Source organism: Lagopus muta, chromosome 2 (genome assembly GCF_023343835.1).
Source record: "Lagopus muta isolate bLagMut1 chromosome 2, bLagMut1 primary, whole genome shotgun sequence".
Classification (NCBI taxonomy): Eukaryota; Metazoa; Chordata; class Aves; order Galliformes; family Phasianidae; genus Lagopus; species Lagopus muta.
In genome coordinates, this window is record NC_064434.1 from 73,731,832 (window position 1) to 73,753,818 (window position 21,987).

General features: G+C 38.1%; 1 protein-coding gene across 1 annotated transcript in view; it reads left to right on the plus strand.

Annotated features, from left to right (window-relative positions):
• CHRM3 (cholinergic receptor muscarinic 3) overlaps nucleotides 1-21,987 on the plus strand; it is a 255,601-nt gene continuing 233,614 nt past the window's right edge. The window contains exon 1 of the mRNA XM_048936918.1: nucleotides 1-309. The gene's annotated coding sequence lies outside the window, so the exon portion shown is untranslated. The remainder of the gene's footprint in view (nucleotides 310-21,987) is intronic.

The following is a 21,987-nucleotide window of genomic DNA, read 5'->3' on the forward strand; positions in this document are numbered from 1 at the left end:
TGGTGGTAGCAGTAGCAGCGGGGCGAGGGGTCCCGGTTCGCCCCCGCCCACCCGGGGGCCGAGGCTAAGGGGCGGTGTCCCGCGAGGCACAGGTGCAGCGGAGCGGGTGGGTGTAGCGCGAGGCGCGGAGCGCCGTGCCCTGCCCCATTGCCCTTCTCTTGGCGGCGCCCGGCGGGGGATGTGCTGGCCGCCGGGGGCGCGCCGCCCGTGGGAAGCGCGCTGCTAACGCCACCTGGGCGCCGTGGGAGCGCCCGAGGAGGAGAGGAGCGAAGCAAAGCGGGCGGTGAGGAGTCGTCGGGATCGAGGCAGGTAGGATGCGGAACGCTGTTTCGGGGGGGGGTCTGAGCGTTCTGCTTTGGGTTTTCTTCCTTCTGTACGGGATCGACCGGGCTGGTTGCGCTGCGGGGCCGCCCGCGGTGAAAGTTGCTGTGTCTCCACCTGCTGCCCTCCGCTGTCCTGGGGTTCGGGGCTCTGCTAGGGGCGGTGGATCGGCCCCTTCCGCGCTGCCCTTCTTTGGGCTCGCCTCTCCCGCGGGGCGCGTGCGGAGCGAGAACCGCAAGAGTACAGCGCAGCCTTCTCGTGCCGTCCTGTCCCGCTGCGGGTGCCTGCACCGCGCCGCCCGGCTCGACGTGCCGCCCGTTGACCACCGGGTGTGCCGCTGCCCCGGCTGGGGCTGCCCATACGGCTCCTTGCTCTCCGCCTGGCTCCGTGTCTGGGCGAGGGCTTTGCTGTAGCTCCGCTTCCCCCGTGGGCAGGGTGCGAGGGGCAGCGCTGCCGCCGGGTGTTGGGGCAGAGCCCGAGTGCTTGCTTAAAGCCGGAGACGACCCTGTTCTGTGTGCTATTCAAGTGTCGGGGTAGAGAAAGCCGACTGCCCTCACGTCTGTGGGGCGATAGAGCTGCTCCTGTGGGTTTCTGTATCGATTCATGGGCTGCCGGTTGCCTGGGATTACTTCTGGAAAAATGCAAATCCCAGCAAATATCTGTGCTGACCATATATAGAAATAGTCACAGGCAGAGGAACTGTAACTTCGGTATTACTGATACATGTCGACAAACTTTAAAAGAAAAAAAGAAAAAGGGGAGGGTGGGAGGGGTGCAAAAAAAAAAAATAATCCAGGTCTACTTGTGAGAAAGGTTTTGCTGGAGTAATGTATTTTCCCATGCTTACACACCACACTGACTAAAAGGCTCATATTTATTTATTTCATTTTAATTTATACATACGTACATACTGCAAAGTCAGTGAATGGCCTATTGATTTTCCTTCCTCTGCTGCTGTGTATATAATTTGACAGTCTGTGGCTTGCTGCCTTGTGTGGGACCGGGGCTGCAGTAGGTAATGCTGCTTTGGCAGCATGGAAGCCCTGTTTGGTGGGTTTATGCATGGATGTGAGTTGGTGGCTTGTGTGGTAGCAGTTCTCTGTTGTATGGAAAAAGTACTACAGGGTTGTTAGTGTTGTGTGTCCCAAAAAGTTTTTGTGGCCCTCTTATTCTTGTCTCTTTTCAGTAGTTCTGTTATTGTCAGAAGCTTTTACATATGCAGTATTGCCTTGTAGAGGAATATGGTGATAATATTTTATAGTTCTGAATCTCACTTGAAGTAATGTGTTCTTACCTTGGTGTCATTCACCTGTTAGCAGGGTAACTTTAGCTTTAGCAAAGAAGAATCACTTGACTTGAACTGAAGCACCACAGGCTGTTCTTTTAGGCTATTCAGATGTTGAAATCTTGCTGGATCTTAGCAGTAAAGCAGTGCAATGCTCCAGGGATAATCCAGTGTGAAATTTGTCTGAATTGCTACCAGCTCTATCGAAACAGGTTGCACATTTTCTTCTTCTCTTCTACATCTGTATGCTGCCGCCAAACCCAGAAATTGGTTTGTTTCATTCAGAAGCAAGAGAACAGAACTTATTGAAGCTGTTCTGAGCTACAAAGCCATGTCATTCTTAAGTAGATGCATTGCAACTTTCTGGAGCAGCTGATTACCTACTTTGTATCGTGTATCTGGATACTGTCAAGTACAATCTACTTTAATTTATTTTACTGAGGGAAATTTAAAGTTCATCTTACTGTTGGCAATATATTAATAAATTGTGGGATGCAGGCTGTGTTCTAGAGTTGGAGTCTCAGAAGCAGATTTTCATGGTGAAAAGCAGCTGTGACTGCATGAAAGATTGCAAATTCACTCTGCTCAGTGGTGTCTGAAATTTCACTTCTAAATAGGAGTGCTAAGGATTCTGATCTCTTGGTTACTTCGTAAGCTGGTCTGAAAAACCCACTTACTCCTCTTCTAATTCTAGAGCTGTAGTTACTGCTTTTAACACTCCCCTTCTCTCCCTCTCTGAAGTCAGTGCTTGCATTTCAGTCTCAGGGCTGCAAATGATTTCAGGACCAAATCCTGAAATGCAAAAGAAAAAAAAATCTTCTTAGAAATTTCTCTCAAATAAAACAAAATTATGGTTTTTATGTTCATGCCTTCTTCCCTCCCTCATCCCTCCTCCCAGCAGACAGAAAGCTGCATGCCTTCTTGTAGTGTCGACAATTACCACGCTTATGCGATATTATGTGACTGGAGAAGGAAGGGGAAGAGTGCAAAAGGTGCTTGATGCTGGAAGAAAGTTTAAAGTGATCTGGATGGTGGTAATTAATTTTGTTCATTATGAAATACTGGCTTCTTTGCCATGAAGAAGAGTCTGTACTCCCAACAGACAGTGCTTGAGGATGAGAAAGTATCTGTGAGGAATGTGAAGGCAAAGAAAGCTCTGCTCTGTGCATGGAAATGCATGCTTGCTGAGCTGAGTACATAATATGATAGAACAGTTTACTAATATTATTAGTATCTCTTACTGTAGTGACAGTTTCTCATTTAATAAAGACTTATAATTAGGTTTCAAAATAGGGAGCAGTATGGAGCCATATGTGAGGGAGGATACACAGTGCCACCACCGCCAGTACCTTCAGCTATTTTTAAATGCCTTTGTTTGTGCCTGTGTAACAAGTGTTTAAATACAAGCTGGAATGAAAAGGAAGATCCTGTTAACCCCGCAAGTGGTCTGTTCTGCAAATTCATTCACTTTTGCTGTATCCTCCCCATCTTCACTCTGTTTCCTCTCCCAGAGCAGCCTCACGCCTGGCTGCTGGAATAGGTGAGGCTGTCACCTCCATCTGGCAGGTGAATGATTGCAAGTCAGCCACACCTCCACACAGTGACTCCATCCACCCAACACAAAATGCTGCAGAATGCATGGTGAAGTATATCCGTGGGAGTGCACAGTAGAAAAAAGAAATTAGTTTTAAGTTTAATCTAAGCCCTGTATACAATATTTACATTGGGAACTTGTGTCTTGCAACACAGCCTGCATGCAAGGCTGGCTAGGAGCCTCAGCAAAGGCAGGAAAAGCCATTATCCTGAGTATAACCTGTTGAAATTGCTGTGTGTGAAATAGAGGATGAAGGATTAACCCCCTCATTTATTCTGAGTATGTGGTTTCATGGTGGAGAGATCAATTAGTGTAAAGGAAGGCAGGGTTAAGTGAATTGTTTCATTAAATGTTTGCAAACTGAAGGCAAGAGCTTTACTGTGGCTGGAAGATTTTTCTGAGGGGGGAAGGGGAATCTGAAATATGTAATTTGTATTATAAATGATAAATATTCAATTACTGAAATGAGAGCTGGGGCAGTTTGGTACTTATGGAAATTAACCTCAATTGAGATAGGTACAGAGAAACATTGAGAGAACAGCTACATCGTAGATGATGGGAAAATGCTGCTACTGATCAGTGTTCATACGTTTCCTACTGGCTCTTGTGCTTTCCTTCTAAAGTCACCACAAACAGAAATTATTTACTTTAGAAAACTTTCATGCAACCAGACCCTGGATTTTGCTCTCTAAGGCAGCTCAGTGTGCCAAGGCAGGCCCGTGTCACTGAGCTCTGTGCCACTCAGTGTTCAATCCCTTGTCTTGTTCCTGCTGTGAGCTTGTGCCTGGCAGTGGCAGCAGTCTGTAGCAAGTCCTTGTCAGGCAATGAATGCTGTTCAGAGTGGTCAGGTTACTTTTAACAATTGATGGAGTTATGCTCAGAATAAGTGTTTCAGATTTTAATTTTTTTAAATGAGAATGTGATGACATGCAAAGATAATCCGGTGTGTGTAGACAGTCTGATCTTGTGCACTCCCAGTATACTCCCAATGGGAGGAACCGAGAAATCATCATATGAAAAAGTTTATAATGTGGAGAAATTAGAGGTTGCCCTCTTTCTTCATAGTCTATGAATTCATAAACAAATGGACTGGATGAGAAATATATTTTTATATAAATATTTATACATATTTCTCACTCACTTCCCATTTGTTTATATATATGTAAATATATTTACAAAACACACACATGCATCTTTTGTGTGTGGTGTGTGTGTGTGTACATAATTGCTTAGAGTGTCTGTGATAATGCTCTGGTATGCCTCACTTTTGGTAAAGAGAATAAGTACTCACAGATGCTGAGATTAGATCAAAGCATTTTTTTGTAGTGTTTAACAATTCCTCTAGCAGTACTCATGTATGCTATTCTTCCCATTACTACCTTCCTTGCAAGCACTGCTTGTGCTGGACGTGAAGATTGAGAAGTTTGCATTGGCCCTGGAGTTCTACATCTGGCATAAAGACACCTCTTCCCTGCCGAGTCTGCAGATTGTCACAGCACAATGTTGTACCACAGCCCACTTACTCCTGCTTGTACTTTCAAACAGGAGACAGTCCCTCCAGCACCCAGGACTCCAGGTTTTTGAGAAATCTTCTTAGCATCCCTGCGTGAAGGTCAGAGGTATCATCTGTGGGAAATAACCCTGATGGTCTTGAAAGGAAAAAGTACTGTATATTATCTACAAGGATTCATAAAAATAGCTCTAAGGGGCAATCTGCCACAGGCCTTCGACTCCATCATTCCATTATAAAATAAGTATATTTATTGACTTCAGTAATTATGTGAGCTTCTAGGAGCAGAAAATACATTACTAAGGAAGTCAAGTCACTCTTAAGAAATCTTAATAAATATGTAAAGAAGCAGCAAAGCAATTCACTGCTTTAAACCTTGCATTATCAACAGTTATGTGAAGTCACACTGCTCTTTATAGGATTGAAATAAAAATTCAAGCCTAAAAACCAATGACAAATCTCTCAGAAACCTTAAATACCTCATAGAAGGTACTGCAATGATGACAACAGATAATTTGCTGAGATAATAGAAGTTTCAATGTAGAATATTAATTACTACTTTTGGTTTCATATGACCTGGAAAGCATTTATCAGTTTCATGACTATTACTCAGGAGTGAGAGAGCACAGGTCATTATCTTGAAGGAACACACTTGCATTCACTGAAAATGCAAAGGACATTTGCAAATGCAAAACACTGGAACAACAATGTCAAATCCATAGAGAAAAGTATTCAATTCTCTTTCTTTTCACTGGTGTAGTGGAGCTTGTCCCGCAGGATGCTATTATGTATGGATGTGTGCACATCCTTGTGTTCTCATAGGACTTCCTGAAATACCACAGAGGCTGGGTCCAAATGGGAGCATTAAAGTAGCAACATGCTGCATGTTTTGAAGTGTAGAATATGTGCTATGCGTATAGAATTTGGTGATACAAAAGACTCGGTTTTATAGCTGTGAGCTTAATGGTGGTCACCTGCTCACATTCTTACTGCTTTCTTTTTAATCAGATGTTTTTTTTAACACTTTCATATTTCTCTAGTAAAAAATAAAGTGTATTAATTGCCACATCTTTTAACATTAATTTCTGAATCAACACAAAATATTGCTATAGCAACAAATCCTTTAGAACTTCACTGCAGACAATTAGTTGAAGAACTCAATCTCAGTATATAACAAGCACAATAGTAAGAACTACTGAAAGGAAAAAGGAACTGGCTTTCAAAAAGAGGAGCTGTACTGCTGGCACTCAAAGTTGTCATGGAAGAACAGAATTTGAAGATTTTTAGAATTATCTTTTTATTAAGCATCCCCATTTGCTGCACAAAAGTGTGTGCTTGCTTCTAACAAAATAATTACAGCACGCTGTAGAATACATCACCCCATGGAATAATCTGTGGATCTCTCTATCATTATAATGATGTTTCATTGTAAGATGCTGCTGCTTCTCTTAGGAATGACTTTTCTTCTGTCTTGACAGTGTATGTATGGGGAAACTCATAAAAATCATTTGGATTTGGTGCTCAGGGACATGATTTAGCAGAGGGTTGTTAGTTAGGGTAGTATGGTTAGGTTGTGTTTGACTTGATGATCTTTAAGGTCTTTTCCAAACTGAGCAATTCTATGACTACTTGGGCATTTAATGACCCAATTTTTTGAAGTCAGAACTGTATGGTGCTCTGTGTCTACTTTTTCACCAGTTAAGACGTTCTTCTCTTTTTTGTTAGAATGAAAAAAGATTGCTATTTAATTTTTGTCTTGTGATGTCTCTTGATGATGAATAGATAAGGGAAGTTATGTATGTGTAAACATACAGAGGTCAGGAGGCATGAGGGGTGTGTAATTCTCAAACAGTTGGGGAACAGTGTGTGTGTGAAAAGGTGAGTGGAATGGAATAATCTTGGACTGTGACTGGTGTTATAGTTTGTGACAAATTTTGAAAGCTTACACATTTTCAAGGGGAGCAAAGTTTCTGAGGATGATGATTGAGAGGAAGTAAGCTATGAGGGACCATAAGGATGGATGAAAGATAAGAACAAGAAAATTGTCAATTAAGGAAATGAAGGAAAGACTTAAAGCAGAACTGGTGTTTATAGGAAGAAAGCTTTATGGTAATATTCTGAGACTCGTGTACGTGGAACAGAGAAAAAGGGTAAAAGAGACATAAATAGAATAATTGGATTCCAGCTACTGAAGGAAGAACTTAACTGTGGGAGGGATCCTGGGGAGGATGCGGTAGGCTCCTGGCGAGGAAGGGATTTGTATCTATACACCTTTGCTTATCAGTGAAGTGGATGGCAGCTTCATAATAGCAATTCATTGAGTGTGAAGGCTGATTTTTGTGCATATGATTAAGGCATTTCTCTTTATGCTTAGTGTCCTTGTATTCCACTGTACCTTTTCTTGTTTTCCTAGCCAGACTGTTAACATTGTGAGTAATGGTAAATGACAAATGGTAAAAATGCTATTCCATGGAAGATCATATCTCAACAGTTTTCTCTCATCAGAAAAATCTCTGCTTTGATATCGTTCCAGGCATAACATCACTGTTTTCAAGCAGTACATCTAATTTCTTGATTGCTCCTCTTTTTAATAGATTTCTCTTTTGTTATGTGAGAAATATTAGCATTCCATAACAAAAGCTACTGAAGCATTACCAAAAAACTACAGTGAAACAATGCTATGAGTGTTTTACTTACAGGATTTTTGGGAGACAAATAATTCTTGGAATACATATGTAAAAATCTTTCTAAAATGCCTGCTACAGAAAGTATCTCCCAATAAATTGAGAATGAGGAAAGTCACTTTGTTAAAACATCTCTCAAGAAGCACTGAAGACATGAAGAATTGAAGTCATTTGTTGGGTCTGGAGACACCAAAGTAAATTCAGGGCAGGAATTTAAATCTGGTGATGACGTTTCAGGGTGCAGAGTTATGTTTATTTCAAGTTACTCCAGTTACAGTATTTTGTACTTACTTTTTGTATAAAAGCTCACATTTCCTGGAGAGAGATGGCGAAGTTCACTTTCTGTTGGATATAGGGGCATTGGTCTCCTTTGGAAGGCAGATGATCTCCAGACTCTGGATGTTTAAAGTTAATGAGGAAAGGCTTTGAAATAAACATTATTCCATGTGAGAGGAACAAAAAAGTCTATATTGAAGCAGGAAGTTGGAAGGACTCACCTTCAGATGTCTGTGGAACAGAATCTTATAGGAATACAATTGAAAGGGTAAAGGCTTATGATGTAGAAAATTGTTGCTTAAGAAATAATAACATACAATTAAGGCAGAGGGAATTAATATAACCAAAAAAAGAAAAAAAAAAAAAAAAAAAAAGTATCTTCTTTTCTGGAAACTGCAGCTCAATAGCTAATGGCTAGCGATGGCATTGCAAGATAAGTCATTGGTTACCTTTTTCCTTGGTCTTCTATTCCACGATTCCACTGCACTCGATCAACAACCTTGACAATGTTTGACACTGCTGTTGATAGACTGTCAGGTGTGTGCCACAGCCAAATTTTTCTGTTTCAGTCATATGAGCTGTTTTTGCTGGAAAAGGCTTCTAAATAAAAATAGGAGTGACTATTACTTTTCCTCCCATTCTGTATCTTCATCTAAAACATTCTGTTGTTCTGTGAAAGCAAGTACATGGAAGGTGCAGATACCTGTGAAGAGAAACTATATTTTTTCAGAGGAAGCAGATGGTCTTTATACTATTCACTACTGAATTAGTTATTTTCATTCTTACTCAGCTCAATGAAAGCTATGTTTGTTTGCTAAAGGAAATGCTAAAAAGGCAAAAAATGTGCAAGCAAATTAGAAAAAAGGGGTTTATAAAATACCAATAGGTTTGTTCATCCTTGAAAAATGGTAGGAGACCAGGAAAAGAGGAAAAATATGCAGAAACCTGTCAAGTCTTTAAAGAGAGTTGGGGAGAAAGATTACTTTCTGCTACAGCCTATCTAGAAATGTCTAGCTTTCTTTTGCAACTGTGTTAGCTCGAGTGTTTCCAGCTTGAGTTAAACTCTCATAGATGAAAGAGCCAACAGCAAATGTTTTCCTCGTAAGCACATTTGATTTTTCTGGGTGTACAATACAAGTGCAATACACCAAATCACAAATTTATATGAACCTGTAAAGAGCTACTGTGATTCTTTCCAAATGCTTTGAGAACTGATGAGTTTTTGTACTGATTTCAAGGTTCTAGACTCCAGAAATCAAAGACATCAGGTGCTTATTCTGTAGGTTAAACTTTCAGTAAAGTATACATTCAAATCTGTGTATTTATCCTATTACTGTGATTCTGAAAATTAAATTTTATCTAAGCCATGTTTGCTGTTACTATAGCCTAAGTGATCTATTGTTAAAAGTCCACTCCTAAAAGTCATGAAGAAAAGTTTGGGTAAGAAAAATGTCATTTGTCATATGACACAATGCAGAAGTGAATGTGTTTATTCACAGATGGCAACTATTGAAGCTGAATAGATAGTGTGATTCTTAGTAGTGTTTTTTCTCTGCCTTCTCCCCAAAAAGGTTACAAAAAGAAATTGTAATTCTGGAAAGGCTTTCTTATTAGGAGTACTAAGCAAGCATGGGTTTAGTTTTATATATTTGCTCTAGATGTTATCTAGAATTAAATTAAAAAACAAAAACAAAAAAAACAAAAAACCAAACCAAAACAAACAAGAGTAGATGTGGGACTTGAAACCACTCACTTGAGAAAGCATATGTTGAATCTACTGTGTAGGGATGTCATCCAGCACGTAGAGATGTAATTCTTCACAGAAGTTTTGTACTACACATGGAGATGTTTTAGAACAGTTGTGAGCAAATCTGCTGTTGATGCAAGTTTCTAGGAGCAGCTCATGAATTACGAGCATAGTAAAATACAACTTTAGGCACCTGAAATGGAAGAACGAGAGTGATGAGATTCCTGTAGCCTGCCAACAAGACCTGGGAGGTCAGTGAAAATCCAGAGTATACCAGAAGATGTTGTGACTTAAAAATACCAGATAAGATCTCAACTGAATTTCATTTAAAAGAAAATAATGTATGAAAAATATGTTCCATCTATTTTCATTTCCACAATGTTAGCTTGCATGCAGAATTCTAACTTGTCATATCTGCAACTTAAGAAAGTGGAGGTTCAAAGATGAATATGATCACATATGTTGTTTGCAAGAATAAATTATTTTTTTCTTGAAGAATTTGTAATGTACTGATTACTCTTCAATCTAGCTGAATGTCAAGCTACAAGAGATCAGACAATATTAGCATGCAGAGATCTTATTCTCTTATATCAGTTTGAAGCTTTCCATGGTACAGTGAGTCATCTGGCAGGCCAGTGTCTTTCTCTGTGTCAGATCTCATCAACTGATTTCACTTGATAAGATGATTGGGTCAGTTTTTTTTTTTGTTTGTTTGTTTCCAGGCATAATGCACTTATTTTACAACAGTCACTTTTTTTTCTTTTTTTTTTTTTTTGCTCCTGCTTCTCTTAAAATGGTTAGCAGTTAGTATTTTATGGTTGTCATAGAGCTTGAAGGTTCATTAAAATAAATAGACTATATACTTTTCTTTTCGTGAGGTGGTACCATTTTCTTCATATGGATTATGAATCAGGTTTGGTAAGAATTTATATTGTGTTGTAGCCTATTGTGATTGTGTGACTTGCCTCACACTGGTCCTCCATTCTAGGTTGTAGTTGGAATCAGGTGTTACAGTGTTGTTAAGTTTCTGAATATTAATATTGAGTGGACTGTGAAACTGAAATTCAAGGTTACTCAGTATTTTGTATTGATTGTGTTTGAAACTTATAGGGTTTTTTGGCTGGTTTTTTTTTTTTTTTTTTCCCTATATTTCTTAGTTTTACTGCATTAAAAATAATGGCTAGCCTTTCGTTGCATTTTTCAATTAGTAATGCTGCTGCTCCTGATCACAAAGCCTTTATTTTTTTATTTTTTTTTTACATTGAGGATTTACTGACATCTGGGTTTGAATCTCCAGTATTAAACAATTATTTTCTTATAGATCCTGTGAGGTACTGCACCTAATTTATGACCTGTTCTATGTTAGTATCTGCAGTATAGGAAATACAGGATTATTACCATACAGTTTTTGACAGAAGTAATGAGACTTGAGTCCTTATATATATATATGTATGTATATATATATGTATGTATATATATGTATATATATACTTGTGTCTCATATATATGGAGAGAGAGAGAAAAAAATTGAAAGTCTAGTGTTAAAGGTGGTAAACTGAGATCTAAACATATATACTAAAAAATTATAGTGCCCTCTAGCCTCAGTGCTGACTGTTCCAGGCTGTTAAGGATTAAGAGCAGTGGCTGGATGTAGAAAAAATTCTTTCAGCATATTTTGCTACTTCATCCAGGTTTTACCAAAAAGGTAAAACACTAAGAGGATGTGATCATAAATTTGATGTCTGTATGTATATACCATCTGGCTGTTTTCATCTGTTTGTTCTGTTTTGTAAATAGTAAGGAAACATTCCAAAAGGTGTGGGGTGAAACTTAGCACAGCTGAGTTAAGGTTGTTTACTTCGTATTTTACATGAGCCTGGACTTCTCTTCCTTTTTCAGGCTTAGGGAGTAGAAAATATAGTTTACTCTACTTTGCTCAGTATTACTTCAATATTTTCTCTAAGTTTTTTCAGCTTTCCAATAGGAACTGTTCAAAAAGCCCCACTACCAAAACCACAATTCTCTCCTAGTTAAAATGGAGCACAAGCCTAAGTTCTAGAAACATGTGGCCAGGCAGTTGTGTTTGAACTAATGAGATGTACTACATGTACAAAGCATACTTCAAGGCACGTCCTAATCAACTTAAACAAAATAAATTAAAATAAATATCCCAAATTATTTGCAGCATTTAAATTATATTAATCTAAATAGGATTAAAACTTTAATATGTGTAGCTATTTTCATGTCAAGATAAGCTTAAGCAATATTCTTCCTCTGATCCCAGCTCACAATAACAAGCAGACTAGAATGCTTCACTTAAGGGCTATTTCCTTTTTGAAGCTCTAGTCTCCACTTTCTGTTCTCCTTCTGGTTAGTTCTGTAATTTTTCTGAGTGCAATTTTGTACATATTTGCAAGTTTGGCTCAGAGACAGTGACCCATATCTCTACCTGTATCTATTTATATGATTTATATATGTGAATGTTCATTGAGAGAATTATAGAACTTAACAAATATTTCAAAAAGCTAAGTACGAAATCATGAGAGGTTGCTATTCACAGCCTCAGGAAGAGTTCTTTTTTTGTGTATGTCTACAACAGAGTTAGTAGAACATTAGAGTAAATGCACACAAAACAGTTTGACAGTTGACAGTTTATGCATGTACCATATCACTCAAGAGTTGAAGTTCTCCAGAACTCCCCAGTTGTATGGTACTAAGTAATCTTTTCAAATTGGCCTGCAAAAGTGAAAGATCCTCGTTAAAATATTGCTTTAGCAGGAGTAGGGTTAATTATGGATTTATGATGCCTAGGAGCTTTTTCTTTCCTCAGCAAAACTTACACTTGAAGAATGCTAAGTGAAAGCTGAGTAATATACAGAAGAGAGAGATGAGCATTTGGTCACTTCTTTCAGCTAAACAATTTTCAGCAACTTACTGAAACACTGAGATTAAAGTTAATAGATTGATATCCAAATAGTAGAGTATCAAAGCTTTACCTTGCTACTAAATCCTTTCTATCTGGGTTTAGTGAGATGTTAGGTCCAGTTGAGCTGTTAAGGTGGATTTCAGAGGTATCATCTAAATATGTGAATCTTCATAATTATTGTTCAGAATGCTTTAAAATGAATAAATGACTATTAAAATTTATTGTAGTTAAAGCTTTGTACTAAGTGACCTATAACAAAATAATCATTGAGTACTTGCTAGCCAGTGAAAGCTTAACTAAATTGATGGCAATATAAACTCCACTTAACTAAAATCAGACATTTTAGTTAAGAAAAAGGCACTGAAATATGAAGGTTATTCATGAATTCATTATATGACAGGAAGATGCACACAGTGTGTTTGAATAGCTAGTTTTACTTTCCACACAATATCTGCACTTGCTTAAAAAACAGCTGTAGAAGCATCACAATGTTAATGTTGAAGAGCTTAATGCAAAGAAATGTGGGTTTGAATTAGTTACATCTTACTAGATGTCATAACTTCTGTCAGTCTTTGTCTCCTCTAAGATCATCCTTAATTTTCTGCAGAGCACCTAGTATAACATATTCTGCTAGGATTCTATATAGCTGTAGCTGAAGCTTTTCAGGCCTCTTGGTGGAGGGGAAAAAGAAGAAAATGTAAAGACTGGTGGACAGGTTATGTAGACAGACCATACCAACTGCTTTTTTCCCTTTAGCTGTTAGTGTCCTGTACTGCATTCCTTCTGTGTTGTTTCTTATCTTTCTCGGGAGGAAAGTTGCTAAAAGTATCTGCTGAGTATTACAAATTTCACTTTGAAAAAGAAAGTGCTTATTCCGGTTATTCTCTTATATCTTAATCCATTTTCCTTTTCATAAGTATTGAGGTGAGAATTCCCATGTTGATATTTACGTGTTTTGGCTGCTGATCTTTCATATTGTTGTAATAATAGTGAGCCTTAAGAGCACAAAAATTCTTATGCTGCAGAGCAGCTTTATTGTGTAATGACTTCAGTACAGACACCTGAGAGAAGTAACTCTGGTCTGAAGAATTTGTTTACTCTTCTTACAAAGCCTGTGAAAATTAATTAATCAGTTAACTACAACCAAGAGAACTCCACTGATTTCTCAAGAGATGGCCAGTGGATCTTGGTAGTTCACAACAGTTGCATTTCTACTTCAGGAAACTTTTTAACTCTTTAGCCTAAGCAACAAACAAGCACATGCTGTCTCATTTTCATGAAGTTCTTGATCTGAGATTTATTTCAGCTATATCACAATATGCTTGCAAGCCTGTAAAATGCTGCTCACTAACAAGTTTATTTATGCAAAGGGTTTCATTTTTACCTTCTGCCAAATGGTGCTGCTAATCTCTCTGAACAAACTTTGTTTTTCCTATCTCTGAAGAACTGACTTTATTCTGCAGCCATTGACTCCATGGGGCATTAACTATGGGGCAGGTCAAGTGGTAATGTCTTTTCTGGGTACTTTATGTAGAGGAAGTTCTTGAAGTGAGTTTCCAGTTTTCCAACTGTCTTTTAAAGCTTTTTTTTTTTTTTTTTTTTTTTTTTCCTTGAAGATATTTATTTGAGTTTGTAGGAAATTCGTTGCTCAACTGCAGTGCTATAGAAATCCAAGCTTTCACCAAACTGGGTTCCTGAAACAGAAGTTCAATGACAAATTTAAGTCAGCACTGCTATATTCAGTGTAGCAGATGTCTTATCATTAACATGAACTACAATTAATATAATAAATTTATCAGAAGAAAGTATACTGATGAAAAGTGAGTTAAAATATGTACTGAGGTATTGGGAGCTCTCATACAAGGGAAAAAGGTAGAATTAGGGTTGATGTTGAAAGATTATCATTTTTTCTTTATTTGAAGACATGAAGTTTAAGTTTTGAAGTGAAAAGCTTTGTCCTTTGTGGTCAGGGATACTTCCTTAAGAGGGATATTCTCTAGTTCCTGTTGGTCACAGTGACAGGGCAGTTTTGACGTATGTAGATTTTCAGTGCTGTCCTGCTCAATAGCTATTGCTGTAATCAGGGTGGAAAGAGTTCCTCCATATGCTGGCACAAATTGAGCTCATTTTTTTTCCCCTCTGTTTGTCTGCTCTTTGCAGAAGGGATTCCTGCACTGGGCTGCAGTTGCAGACCTCCTCTAGACGTGCACAAGTCTGGCAAGCCAGCAGAAAGTGAGAATGTGGGCAAGAATTGCCAGACCATCACAGTCCATTAATTTTACCTTAATTATACTTTGGCCTGTGATTAATACAGGTCACTGCTGCCTGGTCACATTGTAGATCATGGTGAATATTGTACAAAGACAAGTACAGCTCCTCTAAGTCGTTTTGACTCCTTGGCTTAAACAATCATTGTTTAAACAGGGTAAGGAAACTGTTTATTTTAAAAATATTTCCAAGAAGTTCTAACCCCTTTTGGGGTAAATGGAAGTGTTTCTGCTCTGACATTACTTTTAACGGTAAAAAGAAAGCAGGTTAAATATAGGAAAGGTAATAGAAAACCTGTTTTTTCTTTCTCAGCAAGTCAAGGATCAAAATTTCTTTGCATTGGGCTGACCAATTCTTTAGCCGAAAGGCTAGGCAAAAGCTGCAGCGATGAGTTGACCAAGCTAGAATTATATACATGAGAAAGAGGTGTGCAGAAAATGCTGGTCTAGGGGTACGTAGATGCAGCCTAAGCTTCTGCAAAACTTGCATTTTTTCAAGAGGAGCTTTACCAGGTAAGAAGGCAGAAGTCATTAGTTTAGGGTAGTTTATTTGCCATACAGGTCACGTGCTTGGTTCTGAGGAGTTTTGAATATTGAGCTATTCATTTTCCTGGAGACCACCCCAGACATGCAGCTTTTCTGGTCTGCAGCACTTGCTGGATATACTTTGTGTAACCAGCTAGCAAGAACTTACCAGCACATCTTTCTTTCTGTCCTATTAGCGATTCAGATGTTTTATTTCTCTGTTTCATACCATGCAGCATAGCTTTGATGGGATAGTCCAGTACCCATGTCTCATGGACAAGGAAGAGCTACTCAGGAGTGCCCTGAGAGATTGCAATGACCCTAACATCACAGTGCTGACTGCCAAGCAGTTTGCCAAGCGCACACTTTGTGTCCTAGTGTCTTCAGGGGATCTGTTGTGCCTGGAGGTGTATGACTATGAAACACAGCAATTCTGGAGCTGTCTTGGGTAGTCTGCCCTGCGAGGGAAGAGGTAAAGGTGTGGCCAACAGTCTGTACATACCTTGTTCCTATTCATTGTTCATAATCTTTTGAAAAAAATTGCTGCAGTTTGAAGCTTAAATTGTTTTGGGAAGCTGGAAATGTATGCATGAGGTTCAATTCTCCCCCACCTCACTTACCGTGCAGCCTGAATGATAACTGTAGGCTATGCACATGGACTTTTCTTTCAAACCTAAGTCTATTCTCATGACTTTTCCTGGTAAATTGAGTATAACAGAGTTGTTTGACAGTAGGTGTTTCAGACTGGCTTCTGTTTTGCCAGAAAGTAAACCAAACTTGAACAATAGTCATTCAGATTGAACTAAAAAATAAAATAAAAACTGACTTCACAGTTTTATTTAAAAACCAAAAGATTAATACTTAAGAGTAACTCGTGTATCTATACAATAAACAGGAGGATTAAAATTATAAAATTATAAAATTATACAAAATACAGGAGGATTAAAAGTTGAGTCACTTCAAGACATAAAGCAAATTAAATTATTTACATGCAAAGCCATTGTAAAAACCATTGAAGACAAAACTCTTTATGTGTAGTCCTAATGAAGGTTCTTTTCTTGGGAGTAGTTGTTTTACTGGCACTTTCTTTCCAGGGTAATGAATAAGGCAATAAATGTGTGTATGCTAATACAGTTCTGCAACTGCTGCTCTTGCTCCAGGATTGTAGGGGTCTGGCAGTAACTTTCCTAAATGGTGACTATGCTCATCTGTTTTAATTATATGGCATAGATGCGGTATGTTTTTGGAAGCTCAAAATACCTCTGAACATCACATACAGTTTCATGAGATGCTTGCTCATAGGATCAGATGATAGCTATCCTGCGGTGATGAACAAGTGAGAGTAAAAGCTCTTTTCACTGAGAGTCTTACATAATTATTTACAAAATGATGGAATGAATCAAGGCTGGGTTGTCTGGACATACATGCATGCTTACAGGTTAATACAGGCATAGGAGCTACACTGTCTTAATTTTTATGTAAGGTTTCCACTAGCCCCTGCAAGAGTAGGAAAATAACATTCATTAATTGGTCAATAATAGCTTTCTGAAAATGACAACAAACTTTTGCAGTTATATCTAATTCTGTAGTACTTGAGTACTTGAGACCTCAGGAGCTCTTCCATTCTCTCATGTACATATATTCTTCATTGCCTTGATATCTTAGAGAATTTTGTTCTTGTGTAGAAGTAAACAAAAATGTTCCGTCTCTGCTATTTTAAGCAAGAAGTGGAAACTTTCATAGGTGAAACAAAGAGCTGAAATGTAAACTGAAACAGCTTTCAAGTAGAAGTTCAATTTTGGGGTTATAAACTCATTTTGTAAGACTTAGTGAATCTTTATTGCTTCTTTTGAATGTGAGTATGATTGCAAAACCCTGTTAGCATTTCTCTGAGGTAACAGGATGGAGGAAATGCTGGTTTGAGAAGACTAATCAGCACAGAAAATTTTTCACTCTTTAATTCACTCTGCGTACTTCTGTGGGGGCAACCAGCTAATAACAATAGTATTTTTCTAAAAACTGTGGCTTCCTACTGTTCTGTTGTTGTTTTTTTTTTCTTTTTGCCTCGTATTTCCTTCACCTGCTTGTTAGTTCATACAGAGTCTTGAAAAACTGTAGTCTCAATGAAATCTCTCATTTGGTGTTATAAACTACAGGATGTATTTATAATATTTTCAAAATTTTGCAGGATATTGGCTTTTTACAAGCTGTTACTATATAAATTTTAACTTCTGGTGTGCTTTTTTAATTCTCCTATTTTTGATTCTTTGATTGAAGATTAGGTGCCAGCAATAGCATGTCAAGTTTGATGCTGCTCTGCCACTGAAATAGTAGTAGGAGAACTGTAAAACAATTGCATTAAGCTTGCAATGATCCCAATTTGTCACACTGGATACTGAATACCCTTTCCTAGGGTGTAGATCTGTGAGAAATAAGTTGAACACTGTTTTGATCATCAAGCGCTTAAGTGAGATGAATGACACCAACATTGATTCAAATGTGCCTACTCCTTTCTTGCCAGCTTGCTGGAATAAACTATATGCTTAATCCTTCTCCCATAGGAGTAAATAGTATTTCATGAATTCACCTCTACAGAAATAGGGTCCTATTAATCTTTTAATGTTGAGCTGAAGCTGAAATATCTTCTTAGACTTAGTTTAAATTGTTCCTAGTAAGTAACTTAAACATAGTTCAATTTTTCTACATCTTGGTCTTTTTCTCTGTAATTCTCATGTTTATTCAAGTTTTATTTTAGTTAATTACCATTTACAAAATTGAAAAGCTACATCAGATGAGCTGAAGATGTATTGAATTAATATATAATATTAATTAATTGAACAGCAGAAGGGTTCTTATCTTAAATATCTGGTTTAAATTATATTTATTATTATCAGTGTAAGCCATTTTGAGTGTGAGGAAGTACTAAGTACTACATAATCCGATAAATATACTCAATGTACAGAATTTGTTTTGCCAAATACTGTCACATGCTATATTTTAATAATCCAATCTGATACACACCTGATAAATTCTTGATACTATTCTCATTCCAATCAAATTTTTTTTCCTATGAAACATGATTATGTAGGGGTAGTTTTACATTCGCGTAACTAATTTTCACTTCTAAACTGGGGTTAAACTGTGAAATAAATGTTTGCTCTGGTTCAGTTCTATCAGCTTATGTTGGGGAGGTGAAATGGAGGTAGGTGGAATACTGGTGTTATAAACGGTCGGGGTATGGCTTAAACAAGAAGTTGTTTGCTGCAGGTGAACCTTAAAAGCCAGGATCATCACCTTGCTCACTGTTGAAGATACACAGAAAATCTTAAAATCTACACCCATGCTCTATGGACATGCAGGAATGATACAATTATCTAACATGGAAATTCTACTTGAACTCAAGGTTAAGACTCATCCCAAAGAATGACATCAGATAACTGCTTATAAACGAACACAGAGCTGTTCTTAAAAGTCTTTTTCAAAGCTTCCATGTGAATAGTGCTTTCCACCAGCAAGCTTGCGGGATTTCAGTGCAGAACTGATGCCCATGGCTGGTGATTCCCATAAAGACACCATTGTGTGTGCACTGCTTGGTGCTCTTCCAACTGACATACCTACCAAAGGTAAACTGTATTTTTTTTGTTGTTGCTTTGCCAAATATTTTCTCTGTAAGAACCTAAGAATTTGTCTCACTTTTGGTTTTTTTGCATGATGCAATGTATGTTGCTCATTGTTACTGTAAGGTGTTTAGCATAGTAATGCTTCATCAATATTTGAATTTATTACATACCCTGGGATGCGATTAGAGCCTGTTGCAAAGCATTCAAGCTTTCATATGTCTTAAAGTAGTTCACAAGAGACTTATTGTCAAGTCAGAGAGGTATTTCCATTCTATTTCTGCATGACATTCTCTTAAGATCAGATAAAACTTGGTTCAGTTAGGTGATGTCATTTGTTGATACATACTGGTAAAGTGTCATCTTTGACATTTGTCAACCCTACATATCCATAGTTTTACTGGTAGATGTTTTACTAGAGGATGCTTTTACTTGATTTGAGTACTATAATCTTTTCTCCTTGGCTATGACAGACCAATTTTGTTTATTCTGTTAGACAAACGTTCCTTTGCCATATGGTAGTCTTCTCACAGGCACACACATGCATCTTCAAATAAATTGTTACTGTATTTTCTGTTAACTCTCAGTGTTTTTTTCTTTGAAGCACATCAGTTTCAGAACAGTTTGTTTCTTTAAAAATAACATACTCATTAATACAATAGAAAAAATAAATGAAAGTGATGAGAAGTAGAATGGAGTAAATTGTAAGAACAGGTATTTCTGAAGTCTTGGAGAGGAGAGAGAGTAATCAAAAATAAAATATTCTTTTTTAAAAAAAAGTTCATGCTTTTAGTTAACTAGATTACTTTCTTTCAAAATAAGTTTTTATGCCAACTTCTAAGTATTCTCAGATATTCATGGGATAACTTGAAAATATTAATTAGAACTTTGGTTTGCAACTGAGACAAAATCAACATCCAGAACTACCTCCAAAGACATGTGTATCAGAAGATAGTAGACTTTTTTAGTCTATTTGAAACTGCATTGAAAGTATTGCTTTAAAATGACATCTGATGATGATAATGAATGAACATTAAGGGGAAAAAAAAAATCAACACATTGGAAAGCTCTTTCCATTTATTGGTAGAAGGGAAATGAAATATTTGCAGTTTTAGCTTGCTTAATGCTTCCAGTTGTGTCTGTAGTCTAAAAAATCTGATCAACTTTCTTGATCTAAAACGCTTCTTCAGGTAAACAAAACATAATTTTTTCTGAATTTTTGTGGAGGAAGAAATAAAAATGCTTGCTTAGGACAAATTGACATGAGTGAGGTTATTTCAACTCAGGTTTACTTTTTAATATTTGCCTGAATAATTGTAAATGATGAGAGTTGCTGCTCTGTCTCCTGTACTTGACTTCTCTCTCTAAAGCATGAGAGTTGTTAGCATGTGTGTCCTGGCTCGTCCAGAAATTAAAGCTGACCCAAAGTAAAAATGTCTGTGTTATTTCATAAAAACTGTCTATTTACCAAAAGTGAAGCTTCTGTTAACTTTGCTTATGTGAGGGAGCCTGAGAATGTACTTGACACTAGTATTTCTGCCATTCTAAAGGGAAAAATGAAGCAGTCTGTGGAAGACCGTATACCCACAAGTTCTAAGTAGCTTGAGAGCAGAGGGAATGTGCTCTTTGCAGTGACCAAGTATGGACTGGGAGGAAAATAAAAGCACAAGATAGCTTTGTGGTTGTTAGCCGTTATTCATGAGTAGAAGGGAGAAGTTGCTCTCCTTGTCCCTCCCTGCCTGCAGATGGCCCAGCACCCTTGATGTGAGGGGCCAACCTGGTACAGGCATGGGAGGAGGTGTCTGCACTGTTGGGTAGCCAGCTCAGGCTGTGAGCAGGGCAGGAGGAGGACATGCAAGGGGAAGAAGTCCAGGGAGTCTGGGACCAGGCTGGGCACTTGGGGAGGGAGGATGCAAGATTTGTCTCTTGTTCAAAGCTTCTCCTTTCTTGGGAGGTGCCTTACCTGCGCTGTCTGGGAGGTGGTGGAAGCATGTGGCTTTGGCAGTCTGTTGGCCCCACAGGAGGAAGGAAAATCTTCTTATTTACAGGACAAGTGATCTGTTGTTTCTAGTGACTCCTGACACAAAATGCATAAGCAGTCCTGGAAGCAAGGAATTGAAGTTGGGAACGTGCTCGTCACTTTATTACATTAATTAAGCTATCAATGAAATATATGTTAAATTGATTGAAAACAGTCTGCTTTCTCAAAAGAAACTATTCAAAAGGAAGCCTGTCTCCTCAGTGCTCTAGAAATAAAGATGAAATCACTGACAATCATGCTGTCTACAGATTTGTCAAAACAATAAATAACTACAGCACTGTATCAAACAAGTTACACAAGTGAAGCAGCCACTCCATAAAATGGAGGACGGCAGACCTCATCCATGGGGATCATCATGACCTGAAATGTGTTAAATTTGAAGGGCTGGTGACCAAGTCAGATTCCCCTAGGTGGTGCTGTGGAAGAAAAGGTTAGTGGCGTTTCCATAGTCCTGTATATATGTAGCGAGGTAGTCAGTCAGTCAAAAAACCAATTTCTGTTATTTGTATTTAAAGAAGGGTGGGAGGAAAGGGGGAGGAGAAACAGACTAGAGAAAAAGACGTTAACACTATGAGTTAAGAGAGATGCCTCTGAACAATAAACTTTAGAGCTCAGTTTGCTAACCAAATTGAAGACTGTAAGTGCATATGATCATAGTGCAGAGGCATTTTCAGGATAGCAAGCCAAGAATTAAAGTATTCTTTGCTCTAACACTACATACAAATGCAAGAAGACTTGGAGCAAGGTTTATCTTTTTTTTTCTCTTTTTCTTTTTTTTTTTTTTATTTTTTTTTCCCCAAGCATTGACAAAGAAAAGTTACCAAAATCAAGAAGGTTCAGGTTCTGCAGCCTCAAGCACTCATAAAGCCTCCATTCCCTGCTGGCAGAACTGCTCTGGCAAGCTGTCACAATAATGTTAACTGTCATATGAATGAAATGCAGTGGGATAAATGGTAGAAATGAGAAGGCTTGCTAAGTGTGGGAGGCTACGGGGAGAGGAAGGACTTTGTGTAAGGATGTACTGCCTTCCACCCTTAAATTGGCTTAATTATCTTGGACCGCAAAGGAACATACTTGACTTTTTTCAGACGATTAATTTGCATATAGGAATTATCTGATGGCCTTACTAACAAGATATTTTGGTTAAAATATAGTTCAGTCACATTACATTAGTCACTTCTGCACATGTTCTTT